This window comes from Bos taurus, chromosome 16 (assembly GCF_002263795.3).
Source record: "Bos taurus isolate L1 Dominette 01449 registration number 42190680 breed Hereford chromosome 16, ARS-UCD2.0, whole genome shotgun sequence".
In the NCBI taxonomy this organism is placed as follows: domain Eukaryota; kingdom Metazoa; phylum Chordata; class Mammalia; order Artiodactyla; family Bovidae; genus Bos; species Bos taurus.
The window spans coordinates 65,280,145-65,303,718 of NC_037343.1; the positions used below are offsets into that span (position 1 = coordinate 65,280,145).

The following is a 23,574-nucleotide window of genomic DNA, read 5'->3' on the forward strand; positions in this document are numbered from 1 at the left end:
TAATGCTGCTTTAGTCAGCTACTATTATTATTAGATCTTACATTTTCATTTTTTCAAGTCTTCTGCATCGACATAGCAAAGATACACACAGAAGTCATTGAAAGACAGCTCTGCAATACAGTTGTTCTTTATAAGGATTTCTAGAAGACTGGCTCTTGGTCTTATTTTTATTTTCATTCAAATCATCTTTCTTTACATACAATATTGTCACTTGAAAGGAAGAGGAGGGAAACACTTGTGGACACTTAGAGGGGCCAGAGATGTCCCGGAATCAGCAGAGGCCACCTCATCTGTCTTGTCCCTTCACTTCTGTGACTTCTCTTAATACACATCTTTATTCACCATTCAGTCATACTCTGCAAAGCGCACTCAAAACCACCTCTTCAGGACTTCCCTGGTGGTCCAGTGGTTAAGACTTTGCCTTCCAATGCAGGGGGTGCAGGTTCGATCCCTGGTCAGGGAACTATGATCCCACATGCCTCTTGGACAAAACCCCAAAATATAACATAGAAGCGATAAGGTAACAGAATCAATAAAGACTTCACAAAATTGCTTTAAAACAAAACAAAAACCATCTCTTTCTCCCCAGCTACTCAAACCCACAGCAACTCTGAGTTCCTGCAACATCAGGACTGTAGAGCTTTGCTAGCCCTGAAGTGTCAGTATGGAGCATGCTATAGCAACTTTCCATGGACATAATCTGTCTTCCTAAATAGAGTACAAATCTCTGGAGGGCAGAGACTCTCTCAGTTACCCTGTTTATGTAACTTGTGCATACATTACTTCAATGATAGCCTTGACCCAAGGTCTCCTGGGCTAAGCCCTAGAGGTCACCAATATTTACTTAGTGGCTGATCTCTGTCCTCTGCTGTTTACACTCATGCCTCCTGTAACACAGCACACGAGTGTTGAGTAAGCTGCTTCCTTTCCTTAATCACCCCGTTTATCTTATTTATTCCTCCCCACAGGTGAGCCACTTTTTAAAATTTGCACCATATTTTATTAACTCTCCGTCTCCCAATAACATAAAACACATACCTCAAGATACACACCGTTTGATAAATGGAATATTCCACAGCGCTCGGAAGGAAATCAGCCTCCATAAAAGTTAATGTGTTTAGTTCATAAAGAAAAACTCTCCCCACGCACAAGGGTAGCTTGGAAATTGGCGTATTCACTTTATGACCTCGTTTATTAGCCGGAACGATGCCTTGTTTGGTCTCGGAAACTTGTTTAGGATCATTAGGAAAGGGCTGCTGGGTGTTCCTCACTGTCAATTTATACACTGGCCTTGCACACAAACTCTGGAAATGAAGACTAAGGAAAATGCAGTTTTTATTTCTTCTAGGCTGTAATTTCTTCTCTCTGACCAGTTATAGTTACAGATATTCTGAGCATCTTTGCAAGACTGTGTTGGTTTATGATTCCCACTTTGGAAAGGGGAGCATTTTTCCCAATAGTAGAAAGAGACTATTTAGGATACAATGGCTCCTTAGAAAAGTCAATATCAGGACTTTATATCAGTAGTTGTTCTTTGCCTTCCAGCACAGGGATGCAGTTTCAGTCCCTGGACAGGAAGCTAGGACCCCACATGCCTTCAATCAGAAAACCAAAACATAGAACAGAAGAAATTTTATAACAAATTCAATAAAGACTCTAAAAAACAGTCCACACTAAAAAGTCTTTTTTAAAAAAGAATTGAGCTCTAATATTACACTATCAAATATTATTTTCCTTTTTAAGTAGTTAGTTCCCTCTGCCCTGGAAATTTAGAAGTATACTACCTTCCTCCTCTGGTGAGACGCTGGCTGTCAGAAATAGAATTTGAAAGGAGCACTTGAGAAAACATAAGAACTGCTTCTATCTCTTCAGGTGATTTATCTCTGTCACAGAGGGTGAGTGGGAGAAAAACACCCATATAACTTTTTACTTCAACTCTCCACCGCTGATGGCCACACTACCTCCTGTCCCCAAACCACCACTCTGCAAACACAAACATGTCATAGCTTACCTTTGCTTCTAACCTTAATTTTGTAGCAACGATATGTGTTGGATAAAATGAATTTTCCCCTCCATCCTGTATTTTAATTGAGTATTGTCTATGTACAAGAGGATATGATAGGAGAGCCTTTTCTAAGAAATGGGTAAATTTGCAGTATTAACTCTGCTAGCAAGACTTTCTGGGCTACCCCAAACCCATTATCAGTTTGTGACTATTTACTAATAAGGCCAAATGTGCTGATTCTGGGGATTGTTTGAACTTCAGAGGAGACTGATCCAGTGGCTCTGTGTTGTCCTTGATGATCTGATTTTTCAGCCTTCCACGGGTAAGCATCATGTTTTCTCTCATGGCATCAACAAGGTTGCTGCGGTTCCAAGCTTCAAATCTAAAGCACACCATCTAGGAAAGAGTCCTTTTTTTTTTCCCAATCATTTCAATAAAAGTCATGTGGCCATCTCTGAACCAGTGACTGTGGCTAGGGTTATGTGCTGCATTAGTCAGTTTCTGCTACGGAGAGCCCACCCCTGGAGCTGTGAGTCTGATCAGCTTCTCCTGAGATATTTACCTGTCTCTAGTACTCATCTCTTATTCAATCATATCCTATCATTCCAGGCCAGGCCTTCTCGTATCATGCCTAGTCACTTTCTGAGAATTTCCCAGCTGAATTCAGTGATATCTTTTCTCCATTCAGTTTATTTAGGTGTTGCTCAAACGTCTCTCATGTACTGTTACCTACTCTTCATTTTTGCTTCCTCTTCTTTGACATGTTCTAGGATTCTGTTTATTTCCCCCTACTCTTTGCAGTACCAATTAGACCTCTCTCCTCCTGGCAGGATTATTGCTCAGTCTCTCTTTTTTTCCAGCATGTTTTCCCCAGCTACCTGCTAATCCCTCCTCCCCTAGGACTCTCAAAACACACCCTTCCATTCTCAGAAGTAAAATCTCATGCCAGAACACAGACAAATGTCACCAACAGTAGATGTTCCATATTTTAGAGCTACATGTAAACTGTCTTTACACTTCCAAAATGGCTATGTTATGTTTCTTCTCCTTCATTACCTTTGCACCTAAAATTTAACCAGCACTGGCTCAGTATCTCTTTTCAACAAGTAAGCAAATCAATGAGAACCTTGATGCCCAAATCTTGAGTTCAGGACCCTGAACCAGAACCATAAATCTCACAATGAAATCTAGTCAGTAATAAGGGAATGCAACTTGGGATATGTAAATTACCTTGGTATTCAAATAACCCTCAAGAATTGAGATGCTTAACCTATTCTCAAGATGGAAAGTATCTTTCTTAAGGTCTTAGTCTCCTTCAAGATTTGATGATCAATGTTATTATCCCTCTGGTAATTGTGAGACAGATTTTGTACGTTTTCCAAAATCTATCAATATTATCTTTTAGGAAATGTTCTGTCCACATATTTCTTTAGTTTGTGGTCACTTCAGTTGGTGAATTTTCCTCATGAACTCTTCCCCATCATTCCAAAAGCAATTCTCTAGAAAATCTATTTTAGAGACATAGTTAGAAATGACAGGAATCAAGGAACCTGTCAGAAAAAACAGATGGTTACTTTGTGTGAGAAACAAATCCTTAAAAAAAAACTTCTTCTATTCAAAAAATTAACCAAGAGAGGCTGGCTCAACTCCAGTGGTTGTTGAGATCTCTGTCAGTTGTCTCTTTGTTAACACTGATGTCAAATCTTTAGGTTCACTGTAAAAAAAAAAAAAATTTTTTTTATTAATCCATTAAGGTGCAGGGTTGTAAATAGGGGCTTGAATAAATACATGAGTGGATAGATGGATGGATATGTATGCCATAAACCAAATAACCTAAATTAAGAATGGTAAAATATAGATGATGGTTTTTTTTCTTAGTTTTCTGTTTTTTTTTTAATTTTATTTTATTTTTAAACTTTACAATATTATATTAGTTTTGCCAAATAGATGATGTTTTTACAGGTGTGCACTGTCTACTTTCAATTTTTCTATGTGATTTAAATTTTAAAATTGAAACATGGAGAAACACGGGGCCTTGAACATTGAGATGAACCAGGTGAGAGAGCACACGGACAGACTGTTAGAAGCCTGTATCATTGGTTGGGATGAGGGATTGGTTGGCACAGGGATTATGGGGTAAGGGGTGGCAGTCACTAGGCAGGACAAGGGGAAGTAAACATCAAAGGTTCCTGCAAGAGATAATCAGAAGGCAGACAATAAAAAGAGCTAGTGGAGGATGTGAAGTGAAAGTCGTTCAGTCATGTCTGACTCCTTGTGACCCCCTTGTGAGCCCCACCAGGCTCCTTTGTCCCTGGAGTTCTCCAGGCGAGAATACTAGAGTGGGTAACCATTCCCTTCTTTAGGAGATCTTCCCAACCCAGGGACCAAACCCAGGTCTCCCTCATTCCTGGCAGATTCTTTACCGACTGAGCCACCAAAATCCCCTCTAATATACTCTGCTTACTACCATAAATTCCTCTTTTCTGAATGCTCAGGCAGAATGGAAGAGAAAGCTCTACCCCTCTGTGTCAAGAGATCTGCCTAAATTATCTCCTTTACTTTTTGCTGCATGCATGAAAGTGGGTTTTATAGGGTTTCTTCATTTGCTTTTTTGCCTTCACAGCATCCCTTACCTCCTTTTCAAGTAAAACCACACTGATCTTCCTTGGGAGACCAACCCTTGAACACTGAGCAGAGACCTGGTGCCCTAGCTTATCCGGTTAAAGCTGTGGATGTATAAGACAAACAAGTGAGGTCAGGGAGGCTCCATCTCCAGGGAGTTTGAGTCTTAAGCACAGTCAACCATGAATGGAAGATGGTTGGAGCTGACAACACAGAAGCCTTGAACAATACATTCATCAGTTGCTGCTACCTGAATCCTTTAGAACTCTCTGGATTCCTTTCATTTTGTTTGGGTGGTGGTGTTTCTGTTGCTTGCAAACAAAGAACTCTAACTGACAGAGGCAGTGTCGTTTCCATTTCAGAAACAAGGAAACCTAAGATCAGAGAGATTTAGTGTTTTGGCTCAGGTCACCATGTGATATCTTTAGGCAAGTCTCTCTGACTTAAAAACCTGTCTTCTTTACTTATTTTGCTCTGTTCCCTCAAATGTTACGGACTGGGGTTAAATCTCATCTCGGCCACTTACTAGCTGGGTAAGTTTGGGAAAGCTATGTGACAATTTGTAAATGTCAATGTCCTGATCAAAGTAGTCATACAGCTCATATAGTTGTGATAAAGATAAAATAAGCAAATTCATGTATTAAGGTACCTGGGACATAAGAAGAGCTTGATCAGTGTTAACTACTATGATGTCATCGATGATAACAATGATAATGATGATGGTATCAGTCAGGGTTCAGGCAAGAAAAAGGGTATATTTGAAGAGAGGTAAATAAAGTGTCTATTTAGAAAAGTGAGGGCAGGGCAGATTTAAGGGAAATCAAAAAGGGTTAGGTGAAGGACCCCAGCAAGCCATAGAGGAGCTCTGCCTAAGATGGACTGGGATCTCTAGCTATGTTTCTAAAATAGTGGCTATGACAGACACAGTCAACTGTAGCCTCACAAGGAGGGAGCCAGGAAAATAAATACCTGCCCTTTCCCTCTCAGCTTACCCTCTAGTCTCTTGCCAGTGCCTCGAATTGCCTAGAAGCCAGAGGACAAGAGAGTCTGGTTGATGTGGTCCATAGAGGTCAATGTCTCAGAATATAAAGCAGGGTAGAAAAAGGTGGAGACACACTTCACCTTAGCATTCTTTTATCTGTGAGAAAAAACACATGTCCCCAACATGGAGCACCCCCAGCTACCGTACATGGTAAGTGATATAAATTCAGTCAAAATCCCCCCGATATCTAAAATGTTAGCCACCACCAGTGCCTTTTATGAAGTGTAACATGGAAATAAAGTTGAAAAAAGAAATGATCAGTATGAAGCTTAGCTGCCCAGGCCTGTTTCTGAGGCTGAGGACTAAAGTGATAAACATAGCTTCCTTCATCTACAACCAACCTGTGTTCTCCAGCCCTTCTACTGGGTTGGGGTACTTATGTGCAAGAACGTTTTAAGAGAATTGCAGAGTTCAAAGTTCTTGGTCTTGCCTGTGTCTGTCAAACATTCCAATCCCACACCCCAAGTTTCCCTTTTCTGCTCCTTAGCAAATTAGACTTTGATGTTGCAATTCTTAGATTCTAGATTGATCAAACATAGGCTGAAGAGGGTAAGCAATGTTTTTCAAGCTGCCATAGAGATTTTATACTTAGCCCTGAGTGAACCTTAATAACTTTTCATTAGTACTTTTATCCATGCACATTATTTAAAACTGATAGAAACAGCCAGCTCACACCACTATCTTAATAGTTACCATTGTCACCATAGCAACTAAGGAAGATTACTAATTGGTCTTGCAACACCTTACTCTCCACTTGCACTGCATCCTAAGCTTTGTTATTTGTAGTAATTTGAATAGCATACCATGGGTTATACATATTTCCTTTTCCTTCATCAAGAAGATTCTCTGTTCTCAACAAATATGTTAGTCATCTGTGTTAGTTTCTTATTGCTGCTATAACAAATTACCACAAACTTACTGGCTTAAACAACACATTTATTATCTTACAACTCTGTAAGCCAAAAGTCTGATATGAGTCTCACTAGGCTAAAATCAAGGTGTCAGAAAGGCTACATGCTACCTGGAGACTCCAGGAGAGAGCTTGTTTCCTCGACTTTTCCATTTCTAGAGGCTCCGTGCATTCTGTAGCCACATTTGAACACGTGGCCTCCATGTCCAAGTCAGAAACGGTTGGTTTGTCTCTCTCACGTCACACCGCTCTGACACTGATCCTTCTGCCTTTCTCCTCTACTTTCCAGGGCCCTTGTGGTTACACTGGGCTGATTCAGATCCAATTCAGGATTACCTCCCGTCTTGAGGTCAGTTGATGAGCAAACTTAATTCCATCTTCAGCCTTAATTCTTTTTTCTCACATAACATAGCATATTCAAGGATTCCAGGGATCAAGGTGTGGACATTTTGGGGAAGCCACTGTTCTGCCTACCAGTCTGCTGCTGCTAAGTTGCTTCAGTCGTGTTCGACTCTGTGCGACCCCATAGACGGCAGCCCACCAGGCTCCCTCGTCCCTGGGATTCTCCAGGCAAGGACACTGCAGTGGGTTGCCATTTCCTTCTCCGCTTACCAGTCAGTACAACCCTAATATACAATTTTAGAGGTCCATTTCCAAGAGGCCATTCATAGCAATATTACTGTGTCATTCTGGGTCCTCTCAGAAAAAAAACGGTGCATTCAAAAGGGATTATTGGACTCCTTTAATGGAAGGACAATTTACAATGTTGTGGGCAGGATTAAAGGAAATCAACAAAGGATGAGAAAGCACACTAAAGATAGTAACAGCAGAAAGGAGCAAAGATTGAGAGAAGAAGCAGTTACCAGAAGCAGGTGAGGGCTGTGATCTTAGGTAGAGAAAGACAGCCAGTGTCAAACCGGGTCCAGCAGGAAAGGAACCAGGAGAATAAACACCTTGACCTCTCTCTCCTCCCACACTTGGATCTCTCCCCTGTGCTTCCTGTTGGCCAAACCAGCCCAAGCCAGAAGGCAACGGATCTGGGTTGATTTGGCCAATAAAGTCAGCATCTCAGGACACAAAGCAGGTGAGAAGGTTAAATAACTGGTGTTGCAGGGACAGACAGACTGCAATGCACATACTATATTTACATAATTCTTACAGAAGGATGAATGGGACCTACCCTCCAGTGGTGCATTTGTGTTTTAAAATAGCCAGCTGCTGCTGCTGCTGCTAAGTCACTTCAGTCGTGTTTGACTCTGCGAGACCCCATAGGCAGCAGCCCACCAGGCTCCCCCGTCCCTGGGATTCTCCAGGCAAGAACACTGGAGTGGGACACTGGAGTGGGTTGCCATTTCCTTCTCCAATGCATGAAACTAGAGTCACTCAGTTGCATCCGACTCTTAGCGACCCCATGGACTGCAGCCCACCAGGCTCCTCCATCCATGGGATTTTCCAGGCAAGAGTACTGGAGTGGGGTGCCATTGCCTTCTCCGAAAATAGCCATCTAAGCCCAAATTAATAAACAATTGAAATTATGGGGAAATGATTTTCTTTTATTTTATCAAATATAGTTGATTTACAATGTTGTATTAATTTCTAGTCTACAGCAAAGTGATTCAGTCACACACACACACACACACACACACATTCTTTTCCATTATGGTTTATCACAAGATATTGAATATAGTTCCCCGTGCCATCCAGTAGGACCTGACTGTTTATCCATCCTATATATAATAGTTTTCACCTGATAATCCTAAACTCTCAGTCCATCCCTCCCTCGCCCCCTCTCCCCACTGGCAACCACAAGTCTCTTCTCTATGTTGGTATGTTTCTGTTTCAAGAGAAGTTTATTTGTGTCATATTTTAGATTCCACACATAAGTAATTATCATACAGTATCTGTCTTTCTGACTTCACTTAGTATGATAATCTCCAGGTCTATCCATTTTGCTGCAAATAGCATTATTTCATTCTTTTTGTGGCTGAGTAATATTCCTTTGTATATACGCCATATCTTCTTTATATATTCATCTATTGTCGGACATTTAGGTTGTTCACAAGTCTTGGCTATTATAAATAGTGCTGCAATGAACATAAGGATGCATGTAACTTTTTGAATTAAAGTTTTGCCCAGATATATGCCCAGGAGTGGGATTGCTGGATCATATGACAACTCTATTCTTAGTCTTTTGAGCAAATTACATACTGTTTCCCATAGTAGCTGTACCAACTTGCATTCTATGGGGAAATATTTTTGAGCTGCAAGCATAAACGAGTCCTGCTTATTAAGCCACACTACATAATGTGTACATCTCCAATTAAAATAAAATAAATAAAATTTAAAAATATAAAATAAAAAAAATATAATAAAGAAGTACCATATAGACCACAGAAGTATATGAACCTGGGAGAATTTCATTCCATCATAGTGATGACAGCAGTGATTCAAAGGGTGTAGCCATGAAGGAACCATAATTTTCCTGTCATTTCACCAGGCCTTTATAAATAAACATAAGAGTAGTCATCACATTCAGGACAAAACTCTAGTCTGTCAAAGCATACAAGTTATATATCGCTATTTCATCTTCCTGTGGTTACCACAGACACATCAAGCCATATTTTCCAAAACTACAACGCAAATACAGGTCCAAAAAGTAGGGAATGCAAGGAAATGAATGAGTGTTAGTCACTCACATGCTGTGTGCATAAAAACATTATAAACCCAAACCAAAAAGTACCAACTTGGATAAATACTGTGCAGCAAAAAGAGTTTTCTTCACAGTTGAAGTTTCCAGTGAGAGACAGACACCGTTGTCTGTCAGAGAGCATCTTGGTAAATGTAAAAATTTTCCAGGGAAAACTCAATGCAGAAGAAATTCATTTTCCTTCCTCAAACCACAGAGGTCTATAAATTCCTGCCTCCAAAGTATCTAGAAAGAGCAGCTGCTCTCTTATTCCAAGTGAAGTTCAGGAAAGAATCACGTTCCAAGGCTCTACACTGCATATATCTACAGAACAATTTTATTGGTGAAGATGTAGTGAGAGCATTTAGACATACAGTAACTAAGGTCTGGGTTCAATTCAGTTCAGTCGCTCAGTCGTGTCCGACTCTTTGCAACCCCATGAACTGCAGCACGCCAGGCCTCCCTGTCCATCACCAACTCCCGGAGTTCACCCAAACTCATGTCCATCGAGTCGGTGATGCCATCCAACCATCTCATTCTCTGTCGTCCCCTTCTCCTTCTGCCTTCAATCTTTCCCAGCATCAGGGTCTTTTCCAATGAGTCAGCTCTTTGCATCAGATGGCCAAAGTAGTGGAGTTTCAGCTTCAACATCAGTCCTTCCAATGAACACCCAGGACTAATCTCCTTTAGAATGGACTGGTTGGATCTCCTTGCAGACCAAGGGACTCTCAAGAGTCTTCTCCAACACCACAGTTCAAAAGCATCAATTCTTTGGCACTCAGCTTTCTTTACAGTCCAACTCTCACATCCATACATGACCACAGGAAAAACCATAGCCTTGACTAGATGGACCTTTGTTGGCAAATTAATGTCTCTGTTTTCTAATATGCTGTCTAGGTTGGTAATAACTTTCCTTCCAAAGAGTAAGCGTCTTTTAATTTCATGGCTGCAATCACCATCTGTAGTGATTTTGGAGCCCAGAAAAATAAAGTCAGCCACTGTTTCCCCATCTATTTGCCATGAAGTGGTGAGACCAGATGCCATGATCTTAGTTTTATGAATGTTGAGCTTTAAGCCAACGTTTTCACTCTTCTCTTTCACCTTCATCAAGAGGCTCTTTAGTTCTTCTTCACTTTCTGCCATAAGGGTGGTGTCATCTGCATATCTGAGGTTATTGATACTTCTCCCAGTCTGGGTAACTGAAGCCAAAGTAACCTCCTACTTTTGATTTTCTTAAAAAATGTTAAGAAAGATGTGTGCTTACTCTAAGACATTTAAGCAGTATGTGTATGTGTGTGTGAGTTGCTCAGTTGTTTTTGACTCTTTGCGAACCCATGGACTGTAGCCCGCCAGGCTCCTCTGTCCAAGGGATTTCTCAGGGAAGAAGACTGGAGTGCATTGCCATTTTCTTCTCCAGGGGATCTGCCCAACCCAGGGATAGAACCCAGGTCTTCTACATCGCAGCAGATTCTTTACCATCTGAGCCACCAAGGAATTCTGGTATAAGAAAAATACAAATTTTTCTTATATATATAAATAAAGCAGTATGGAAAAATATAAATTTCCAAGTGAAAGTTTCCTTCTTTTCTTTCTTTTTCCTCTTTCTCTCCCTCCATCTCTCCCTTCTAGTCTCTCTCTCTCCATATTAATATTTATCAATATCTATCTCTATGTGTGCATATACACATATGTATATATACACACAAAGAGACACCTACACACACACTTTGAAAGACACCTAACAGTCTGCCTAATTAACTTCAGCAAAAAAAAAAAAGGAATTTATAGAAGGATATAGGTTAGCCTCAATGATTTTTAGGAGGGCCTGAGAGCCAGGAATAGAAAATAAGCAACACTTAAGGATTCCCAGACTGCTGTGAACCCTCAGAAACAGTCCAGTAAAGATACTGCTGCTGCTGCCACCAGGATACTTGCCGTAAGCTGTCTGAATGTGCCGTAACTGGACACTTACTGCTCTCATTGCATCTTCTAGGCCACAGCTGTTGTACAAACCACTGCTACTCTTTCTGCATCTTCACATGACAGCATTCATATCTGAAAGGTAAGTAGGAAAGTCGGGTTGATGAGATTCAGTCTGATTGGCTGAGTCCTAGCTTCCAGAGGGTAAGGAGAGAGAATGTTTGGCTACTAGAGTGAGTGACAGGACCCTGCTTCCTGCTGAGGGTCCCACAATAGAGATCTCAAATTGGAAGAAGGTTTTTAACTGCTGAGCAGCCCAAGAGAGACAAACACCTACTAGCTACACTCTGTCCTTTTGGTGGGCAAGGTGTCTGTCAAGAGACCCAGTTCATATCTTTACAGTTAGCAACCCGAACCGAAAGAGAATATCTCTCTAAAAATATTCATTTGTTAAGCCCAGGGAAGACTCTGACTGACACTGTTGGATGCTCATTCCTGCACCAATCACTGAGGTCATTAGCGTGGAGCATTTTGGGTTTTTGTTCATTTGTTTTCATTTGAATTTATTTGGCCGCACTGGGTCTTAGTCGTGGCATGTGAGGTCTTCCATCTTCATTGTGGCACATGGCATCTTTAGTTGCAGCATGTGAAGCCTTGGTTGCTGCGTGTGGGATCTAGTGCCTGATCAGAAATTGAACACAGGCCCCTGGCATTGGGAGGATGGAGTCTTAGCCCCTGGATCACAAGGGAAGTCCCAGCAGGGAGCATCTTGATTGGCTCCGCCTGGGCAAACATGCCTACATGTGTGACTGGGAGTGGTTGGGCAGGCACTGTAATTGAAAGTCATTTATAACCCAGAAAGTGGGAAGAGGTTGATTGGCCCAAGGAAGATAAACTGGAAAACAAACACATAATGTACATTTTAGAAGGTCTATATTTTGACTCACATTTTCTTTTTTTTTAATTTAGTTATTATACCGTCCTTTTCAGTCACCTGACTATCACCATAAACACTCAGATGTCAGTATTAATGGATCTCAGATTTCATTCAGTGTTTCTTCAAAACTGTAGATAAAACTTCAGCCAAGATAGACTGACTGGTACGGATTTAACCCTCCTTCCATAAATAGGTATAAAACTGTGTAAAATGCATGAAGCAACTGTTTTCAGACACTGAACAATGTCACATGAGATTGTGATCCATGAGAAAAGAAAACTCACAAGATGATTCCCACAGCTGTCATCTCTCTCTGCTTGGGGCCAACTTCAGAGTTTGGAGATTTTGAAGAGGTTAGAACCTTTAGGGCAAAGAAGACTCAAAAGTCCGGGTGAGGGTTTTTCATGAGACCTTGACTAAGGACTGGGCTGTGTGTGTTCCAGGTGAGACCATGTGCTAGGTGTTCCAGAGAGTGGCTACTATGGGGTTGAGAGGAAAAAGGGATAATAGAGATCAAGCAGTCCTGGGAAATATTAGAGGTCTGGCCAAGCCAGAGGGTAGAGACCTGACTAATACTACAGGAAGGCCAAGCTTTAGGAATATGGACCATGCTACAGAAAGGCCTACAATAGAGCTACCCTGATGCTGCTGCTGCTAAGTCGCTTCAGTCGTGTCCGACTCTGTGCAACCCCAGTGACGGCAGCCCACCAGGCTCCCCCATCCCTGGGATTCTCCAGGCAAGACACTGGAGTGGGTTGCCATTTCCTTCTCCAATGCATGAAAGTGAAAAGTGAAAGTGAAGTCGCTCAGTCGTGTCCGACTCCTAGTGACCCCATGGACTGCAGCCTACCAGGTTCCTCTGTCCAGGGGATTCACCAGGCAAGAGCACGGGAGTGGGGTGCCATCGCCTTCTCCAGACCTACCCTAACAGAACCTAAAAACAAAACTTAAAAAAAAAAAGATTGGTAGGGGCATCAGAGTTTGGAAGCTGACTCTACCCAGGTTAGAGAGTCTTAGAAAAACCTCACATTTTCCTCATATCTGCCATAACAAAGTGTAAAACAAGTCCATTTAGGTTCCAGGTGTTCAGCCAATAATTAAACTACCTCCTGGAACAAAAATCAACAGTCTTCAGAAGGCTATTATGGAATCCCAAGAGCCTGTAATACATTACTCACAATGTCTATGATACAGTTAAAAATTACTAAAAATTTAACAAAACAGGAAAATGTAATTTATAGTCAAGAAAAAAAGAAGTCAATAAAAACTGATTTCAGTGTGATTCAAATATTTGATTTGTAGCAAAGACCTAAAGCAGCAATCATAAATATTTTCAAAGATTTGAAATAAACTATCGATGCAATGAGCGATCAATTAGGGACTCTAAACAGAAAAGTGAAAACTAATTAGAAAAGATAAAAACTCTAGAACTAAAGTGTACAATACCTGAAATAAAAAGTTCATTGGAAAAGATTCATAACTGAGTGGAGATGGCAGAAGAATTAATCAGTGAACTTGAAGACATATTAAGAGCAATTATCAAATATTAAGAATACTAAGTGAAATATTAAAAAAATCTAGTCTTAGGTGTATGTGCTACTGCTAAGTCACTTCAGTTGTGTCCGACTCTGTGCGACCCCATAGACGGCAGCCCACCACGCTCCCCCATCCCTGGGATTCTCCAGGCAAGAACACTGGAGTGAGTTGCCATTTCCTTCTCCAATGCATGAAAGTGAAAAGTGAAAGTGAAGTCACTCAGTCATGTCAGATTCTTAGGGATCCCGTGGACTGCAGCCTGCCAGGCTCCTCCGTCCATGGGGTTTTCCAGGCAAGAGTACTGGAGTAGGGTGCCATTGCCTTCTAGGATAATTTAAAACAGTTTGACATATGTGTCATTGAAATTGCAGAAGGAGAAGAAAGTGAGAAATGTGCATAAAAAATAATTTGTAGAAGTTATGGTCTGAATTTTCCCAGATTTGATGACTAACATTAACTTATATATCCTAGAAGCACAATCAATTCCAAGCAGGATGACTATAAAGAAAACCAAACTTTAACACATCATGATCAAACCATTGGGTATGATATGTGAAAAAAAAAATCCAATCAATAGTGTTAGAAAACAGATCAATGCTTCCCTGGAGCTGAGAGTGGTGGGAGAAGACTGAATGGAAAGGATTACAAAGGAACTTTTGTAACAGTAGAAATGCTTGCATTTGTCAAAACTCACTTGAAATGTGTATATTTTATTTTATGGAAATTATTTCCATATAAAGTTGACTCACAACACCAGGGATAATATTAATACTTTTTTTTTGAAAACACTTTTGATAACACTTCAAACACTTTTACTTACTATTTTCTGTCTTATTTTCATGGCTTTTGTCTATATTTTGTTCATTTAATTATAGATTTTGTTGTTTTCTGTAAAAAAAAAAAAAAAGAACTGAACCACAAATAAAAATTGTCAACACTCAGATGACTGACATATGTTATTCGCCATTTTCTCCTTATTAAGTAGCAGGCCTCAGCCTATTCAAGTTTACTCACCCCAAATCCACTTGTCACTGAATACAGAATCTCTTAATAGGATGCCTCAGTTTCTGCATGTGCTCATTTGGACATTATATATTACTGTTACTATATGCTAAAATGCAGATTAAATAAAATTTCACTTTTAAAATAGTCATACATTATAAATGAATGTGAAAGTGCAATAAAAACAGCATGTGTTTATAATTTGCCATTTTATTTCTCATGGAATTATTTTAAAAATTAAAACCAGTATTTTGAATGTGATATAATCTTTCATCTTATTTTTTAAATGTGTGCTAAGAATTTTATCCAATGTAGATAAATTTAAGATAATTCATGTGGGAGTAAAATGTTTTAAATTATTCAACAGTCATGATTGTTTGGAATTAGTTCTTCCTTTCCAAAGGAATGGTTTAGTTATAGACGAAGGCAAACTCTGGTTGAGGTTCTGCAATATTAAATTAATGATTAGCAATATGCTAGAAATAAACAGAGGAGATACAGTCTCAATACATAAAACAATGGTAGCAAATATGCCTGTGAAGCTATTTTGGTCAGTTCTACTAAAATTTCTTTGAGAGGATGAAACTATAAGAATAAAACAAGGTAATATAAATAGAGAAAAATAGTACATTTGATAAAGTATCAGCTGAGGTAGAGATATTTTATGTTAAATAATACAGAGCAGGAGAGGAATGATGATAAACTCAAGCTGCAAGGCTTACAGTAAACTGGATAGATGCTTTCAGAATTTGGAACCAGGCTGATAGGCTGTATGGACGTGAGAGTTGGACTGTGAAGAAGGCTGAGCGCCAAAGAATTGATGCTTTTGAACTGTGGTGTTGGAGAAGACTCTTGAGAGTCCCTTGGACTGCAAGGAGATCCAACCAGTCCATTCTGAAGGAGATCAGCCCTGGGATTTCTTTGGAAGGAATGATGCTAAAGCTGAAACTCTAGTACTTTGGCCACCTCATGCGAAGAATTGACTCATTGGAAAAGACTCTGATGCTGGGAGGGATTGGGGGCAGGAGGAGAAGGGGATGACAGAGGATGAGATAGCTGGATGGCATCACTGACTCGATGAACGTGAGTCTGAGTGAACTCCGGGAGTTGGTGATGGACAGGGAGGCCTGGAGTGCTTCGATTCATGGGGTCACAAACAGTTGGACACGACTTAGCGACTGAACTGAACTGAACTGAACTGATAGGCTTAAATCTAGTTTTTATTGCTTAATACCTATTTGACTTCTCTAAGTCGAAACATCTTGTTTGAAAAATAGATCTAATAATAGCTCTTGTCTCCTAGAATTATTGTGAAAATTAAAAGATGATAATACATTCAAATTGCCTAATGTAATGCATGGCACATAGATGTATCCCTCTAAACAGACTAAAAGAAAATGACCAGTATCCTTTTAATAGATTAACTCTTGGTACTGGGTGTGGCACAGGACTTTCTTTCTGGCTTCTATGGACTTATAAAACTCAAGATATATGGAAAAGATTTCTGTCATTGGGCTTATTAAGGTTCAAGAAGCCCAAATGTCCCAGAGGGAATCTTACATTCTAGATTTTCTAGGACCAAACCATTTATGCTATAAAAGGAAGGGGAAGCAATGTGAATTTCTTCTGAATAAGAGGAAAGCTGGTTTTATGTGCTATGATGATGGTAACAATGACAGCCATTTCCATAAGCAAGTTGACTATTAACTCAGAAGTGAGATTAAAAACTACACACTTTTTTCTCCTGAGTCCTGAAAACCTTGAAGTGAGGACTAAGGAAAGGAATGGGCTTGAGACCTGAATGTCTACAGAATGCTCTTCTAATTGTTATGTCGCTACAAACTTAATGCTCACAATGTGTGCACATTTTTATTTCAGACTTGAAATAATAATTTATTGATTTAATTATGGTAGGCAATGAAAAATGGTGACTACCATTTTCTGTTCAGAAATCTGAATTGACCAGCTGCTAGTAAGGAGATTGAATCTGCAATCAACAACTTCCCAACAAACAAAAACCCAGTAAAATGGTAAATTTACTTTTACTGGTAAAATTCTTTACTTTACTGGTAAATTCTACCAACTATTCAAAGAATGTATAATATCAATCTTAAATTTTCCTAAAAAATAAGAGGAAGGAACTCCTGCAAACTCATTCTCTAAGGCCAGGAGTACCTTAATACCAAAACCACACTAGGACGCCATAAGCAAATAAAATTACAATCTAGTATCCCTGATGAACATAGATGCAAAATTGTCAACAAAATATTAGCAAACTGAATTCAACAATACATTAACAGTATCATACATCATGATCAGGTGGGAATCATTCTAAGGATGCAAAGATCTTCAACATCCACAAAGATCTTCAACATCCACAACATTTATACACCACAGTAACAAAACGAAGGATGAAAATCACATGATCATCTCAACAGATGCACAAGTAGCATCTGACAAAATTCAATATCCAGTTATGATAAAAACTCAATGAAGCAGGTATAGAAGGAACATAACATAATAAAGGCCATATACAACAAGACCACAGCTAATGTCATTCTCAACAGTGAAAAACTGAAAATTTTTCTTCTAAGATCAGAAACAAGACAAAGATATTTTGCCTACTCTCTCCAATTTTACTGAACATGGTATTGGAAATCCTATTTGGAGCAACTGACCTCCCTGGTTATTACTTTACTTTAAAATTGAATTTTTAAAGTAATAAACCAAGGAGAATAAAAAGAAAAAAATAAACAACACATGTAGCACAACGATATAAAAACACACACACATGGAAATATGCAACAGTGGTAAAGATAGTTACCTAGCTAAATATGAGAATCAGTATAACACACTGTCTAATATAACTTCATATTGTATAATAGTGTGTAGAATAATAACGGGCTTTCCTGATGGCTCAGATGGTAAAGAATCTGCCTGCAATGCTGGCAGGCATTAATCCCTGGGTCGGGAACATCCTCTGGAGAAGGGAATGGCTACCCAATCCAATATTCTTGTTGTGCCCGTCATTTTAGTACTATATGATTTTTTTTACAACATGCATAACATATATAATCTAGTTTAATAAATACAAAATGTATAAATATGCAATTAAGGCAATAACAACATGAAGGAGGTGAGAAGCTCTAAATGTGCTGAGATTTAGCATCGAATTTAAATTAAGTTGGAATGTGAAAAAAGTGGTGACTACTATATTTGTGTCTCCTTAAGAAACTTGCCAGTTTTCTTATCCATTCTGGCATATTGTGTATGTGTGTGTGAGAGAGAAAGAACGAGACAGACAGACAGATTGAAAGAGAGAGAGACAGAGGAGGAGGGTGCAGCAGGGGAAGAACTGAACGTGAGTCAGGCAACCTTCTGCCACACTAAGGGGCCAGAGAACATAGAAGATCTTAAAATATATTCTTCTAGGAACTATATGTTTTAAAGTTTCCATAGCAACCCCTATTGCCTTAAACAATACAAGTTTAAGGCTTTTCTTTTGTTTTTAATTTTAACTCTTTTTTTATCAAAATAATACTGTGCTCGGTAAAAAAAATCAAATAATACAGAAAAACTCACAAGTACTGATTGTTTCCCAGCCAGCTCTGGATATATTGTAATTTCTTTTAATTGTTTCTGTACTTAGTTCTTTGGCCAGTAATTTCCACAAGTATCGTTACTATAATTATAACTATTTATCCTGATTATCATTTATATTTGTCAGTTAACTCATGAGAAATGAGAAGTTAACTCACATTAACTTCTTTCCCATCATCTTGCCAATATTTAGTATTTGCATTATTTTAAATTCTTCTATTAGTCACTTTTGTAATATTAAATAATACAATTACATATTTGTTTCCATCAACTTTCGACGGTGTCATTCCAACTTGGAAAATGAGTCTACCCATCCTCTACATACTTCCCCTAACCCCACAGGCCACCTTCCACCAGGTACATATTATTTTACATCATCAAATGTTTTTTGACAATTACATGTTGTCCTAAAATTTCACCAATATTCCTCCTGTGTCCTTGAATTGACTCAAATTTGAAAATTAAAAAAATAATGTTTATATTAGTTTAACAATGCAAATATTGTTTACTGCTTGGCTAGGTAATATATTAGGATTGCTTCTCTATAGGTTCTGTAGTTCCAGGGTTGAGCCACTATCAAGAGGCTGTCCCTAGCGTCAAAGCCAAATAGCTTTTCCTTTTTTCTCTAGGTCATTTGCTTAAATTGACACCATATTTGGTTTGCCTCTTATTTCACCCCACTTTTCTTACAGTTTTTGTTTTTCTCAGAGTCCTTTCTGCCCCTCTTTTATCTGATAGGAAGGGAAACTTCAGTCTCTTATCATTCCTTGATTATTTCGATCACGTTTTATTTCAATGCCTCTTTTCTCCTGGTCTTGTCTGTTCTTCCAGTCAGGACTGCAGCTCTCTAGATCTGCTGCAAATATCCGGAAATTCCCATTTTGTTTTATTTGGTTGTATTGACTGTTTCTTGAATCCTCTATCTTCCCTTTTCTTTTTTATTCTAATTGTGCTGGAGTGCATCCTCCAGTAACTAAGACAAGTTGCTTACAAATTACATTTTCTGAGTGCTTTCATGGTTTAATCTTCTCCCATTATTGGCCAGATAGAGAGTTTTAGGATGAAAATAAATTGTTTCAACATCCTCAAAGCACTGCAGCTTTTGTTTTCTAGCATCCAGCTGCTCTTTAGAAGCCTGATGACAGAGTGATTCTCATTCCTTTGCACACAAACCGTTGTATCTTTCTGAAAGCTTTGGGGAATCTTCTCTTTTTAGTGTTCAATGATTTTATGAGGATGTATCCAGGCGTAGGTCTTTTAAAATTCATTGTGCTGAACACGCTACCCAGTTTTCAGTTCCAGGAATTTCTCCTCTCTTTATAATATAATTTCCTTCCTTATCTCTCCTCCTCTTTTCTGAAGTTCTTATTAACAGGCCAATGGCTTTCTTGGATTGCTCTTCTAATGTCTCACTTTAAAATTTCGTATATTTTATATCTCTTTGACTTATTCTACATTTTAAGATACTTTCTCAATTTTGTGGATCCTTCAGTTGAATGTCAGTCCCTTTTAATATCTGAGGGTTCTTTCTTCTCTGATTGTTCCATTTTGTAGACCATCTGTGTCAACTATAGAGGTGCCCTGTTCAAATCTCCTTTCAAGAAGAATCTGCTGGAAAGAGTGCCATTTACTAAGAGCCTCCGGGTACAGTACTGATGGAATCCACTGTAGTATTCGGCCCCAGCCCCCCTTCCTGGGAAGCTCCCAGGCAATGCCGAGCACTCTCACCCCACTGTGGTGAGTGAGACCTTCTTAGATTGCACTGCAGTCTGGAAAAGGAACTCTTTCTCTCCAATCCTCTATTCTCCCCCCTTTCCTTTCAAAGCTGGTAAAGGTTCTACATCACAGACTAAAGGTTCTCTCGCCTTACTCCCTCTCCCCTTTATCTTTCATAGGTGTTACCTCCACTACATCTTTTATATCAATATTTCTTACTTCATCTTGGCTTCTGCTTCCCTGAGGACTGAGGTTGGCAGAGTATCCTATTCTTGCTTTATGGATATACTATCTTCTCACAACTCTCTGAATATATTTTACTTGTTCTTACAATGTCCAATACAGCTAACAGAATGCATTTTAGCTAGTAGGCTCAAATCATATGTAGTAAACTGAAATTAGGAAAAAAGAAGCCATTAACACATCAAAAAAGTAAAGAAGGGGGTTAGGTGCACACACACCCCAAGTTTCCAGAGGAGGCAAAATTTTTAATAAGTCTAAGAGATGAAATAAAATAGCAATAGTATGTGAAAGTATGATCCTGGTTCATCTGCTACTACAACAATTTCCAGATTTTGTGGCATGATATGCTGATACCTCATTCAGATAATTTTCAGCAGGAATCACGCAGTGCCTTGCACTTCTAGTTATCGCAGTCCTTGCCCATGTCTTGTCTTGCCACTGAATTCTAGAATTGCTGAAGGCAGGGACCTTGTCTCCTCTTCAGTGCCCTGTAATACTAGAAGTGGTTATTGCTGCTCTTAATTGTCTGCTAACCATATGCCAGGTAAGGTGGTAATACTTCACAGCCATTGTTTCAGTAAGTCTGTGCAAATATCCAAATTTGCATGAGAGAAACACTAAATCTCACACAGGTTATGTAAATGGACCACATTACACAAGTCAGGAGGAGACACACACCTGCTCCCTGGGCCTTTGCTCTCAGTCACATCCATGCAGTGAGTCTGTCTGGGCCCAGCACGTAGAGGACACTCAATAGCTTCGCACATACATACAAACAGGTCATCAAAACCTCATTGAAAGCCCAGAAATAAACCCGCACACCTATGGGTACCTTATTTTTTGACAAAGGAGGCAAGAGTATACAATGGGGCAAAGACAGCCTCTTCAATAAATGGTGCTGGGAAAAGGGGACAGCTACATGTAAAAGAATGAAATTAGAACAATTCCTAACACCATGCACAAAGATAAACTCAAAATGGATTCAAGGCCTAAATGTAAGGCCAGAAACTGTAAAACTCTTAGAGGAAAACACAGGCAGAACACTTGACGACTTAAGTTAAAGCAAGATCCTCTATGACCATCCTCCTAGAGTAACAGAAATAAAAACAAAAGTAAACAAGTGGGACCTGATTAAACTTAAAAGCTTTGGCACAGCAAAGGAAACTATAAGCAAGGTGAAAAGACAACCCTCTGAATGGGAGAAAATAATAGCAAATGAAACAACTGACAAAGGATTAATTTCCAAAATATACAAGCAGCTCATACAACTCAATACCAGAAAAACAAACAACCCAATCAAGAAGTGGGAAAAAGACCTAAACAGATATTTCTCCAAAGAAGACATACAGATGGCTAACAAACACATGAAAAGATGCTCAAGATAATGAAAAGATTTCATTATCAGAGAAATGCAAATAAAAACTACAATGAAATATCACCTCACTCCAGTCAAAATGGCCATCATCAAAAAGTCTACAAACAATAAATGCTGGAAAGGGTGTGGAGAAGAGGGAACACTCTTGCTCTATTGGTGGGAATGTAAATTGACACAGCCACTATGGAAGATGGTATAGAGACTCTTTAAAAAACTGGGAATAAAACCATCATATGACCCAGCAATCTCACTCCTAGGCATATACCCTGAGGAAACCAAAACTGAAAGAGACACATGTATCCCATTGTTCATTGCAGCACTATTTACAACAGCTAGAACATGGAAGCAACCTAGATGTCCATCAGCAGATGAAGGGATAAAGAAGCTGTGGTACATGTACACAAAGAAATATTCAGTTCAGTTCAGTTCAGTCGCTCAGTCGTGTCCGACTCTTTGCGACCCCATGAATCGCAGCACGCCAGGCCTCCCTGTCCATCACCAACTCCCAGAGTTCACTCAGACTCACGTCCATCAAGTCAGTGATGCCATCCAGCCATCTCATCCTCTGTCGTCCCCTTCTCCTCCTGCCCCCAATCCCTCCCAGCATCAGAGTCTTTTCCAATGAGTCAACTCTTCGCATGAGGTGGCCAAAGTACTGGAGTTTCAGCTTTAGCATCATTCCTTCCAAAGAAATCCCAGGGCTGATCTCCTTCAGGATGGACTGGTTGGATCTCCTTGCAGACCAAGGGACTCTCAAGAGTCTTCTCCAACACCACAGTTCAAAAGCATCAATTCTTCAGCACTCAGCCTTCTTCACAGTCCAACTCTCACATCCATACATGACCACAGGAAAAACCATAGCCTTGACTAGAGGGACCTTTGTTGGCAGAGTAATGTCTCTGCTTTTGAATATGCTATCTAGGTTGGTCATCACTTTCCTTCCAAGGAGTAAGCGTCTTTTAATTTCATGGCTGCAGTCACCATCTACAGTGATTTTGGAATCCAAAAAAATAAAGTCTGACACTGTTTCCACTGTTTCCCCATCTATTTCCCATGAAGTGATGGGACCGGATGCCATGATCTTCGTTTTCTGAATGTTGAGCTTTAAGCCAACTTTTTCACTCTCCACTTTCACTTTCATCAAGAGGCTTTTTAGTTCCTCTTCACTTTCTGCCATAAGGGTGGTGTCATCTGCATATCTGAGGTTATTGAGATTTCTCCCGGCAATCTTCATTCCAGCTTGTGTTTCTTCCAGTCCAGCGTTTCTCATGATGTACTCTGCATATCAGCCATAAAAAAGGAACACATTTGAATCAGTTCTAATGAAGTGGATGAACCTAGAACCTATTATACAAAGTGAAGTGAGTCAGAAAAAGAAAGATAAATACTGTATTCTAACACATATATACGGAATCTAGAAAAAAGATTGGAGAAGGCAATGGCACCCCACTCCAGTACTCTTGCCTGGAAAATCCCATAGACGGAGGAGCCTGGTGGGCTGCAGTCCATGGGGTCGCTAAGAGTCGGACACGACTGAGCGACTTCACTTTCACTTTTCACTGTCATGCATTGGAGAAGGAAATGGCAACCCACTCCAGTGTTCTTGCCTGGAGAATCCCAGGGACGGGGCATCCTGGTGGGCTGCCGTCTATGGGGTCGCACAGAGTCGGACACGACTGAAGTAACTCAGCAGCAGCAGAAAAATGATACTGAAGAATTTACTTACAGGGCAACAGTGGAGAAACAGACATAGAGAATAGACTTATGGACATGGGGCAGGGGAGGAGAGGGTGAGATGTATGGAGAGAGTAACATGGAATTACCATATGTAAAATAGATAGCCACGGGAATTTGCTGTATGGCTCAGGAAATTCAAACAGGGGCTCTGGATCAACCTAGAGGGATAGGATGGGGAGGGAAATGGGAGGGAGCTTCAAAGGGAGGAGCTATATGTATACCTATGGCTGATTCATGTTGAGA

At 39.8% G+C, this 23,574-nt stretch overlaps 1 long non-coding RNA gene across 1 annotated transcript in view; it reads left to right on the forward strand.

Annotated features, from left to right (window-relative positions):
* Positions 1-5,328: 5,328 nt before the first annotated feature.
* The window catches only part of LOC132342423 (uncharacterized), a 40,721-nt gene continuing 22,475 nt past the window's right edge, over positions 5,329-23,574 (forward strand). Inside the window, exons 1-2 of the long non-coding RNA XR_009490790.1 lie at positions 5,329-5,819; positions 11,259-11,327. This is a non-coding gene — a long non-coding RNA (uncharacterized lncRNA). The remainder of the gene's footprint in view (positions 5,820-11,258; positions 11,328-23,574) is intronic.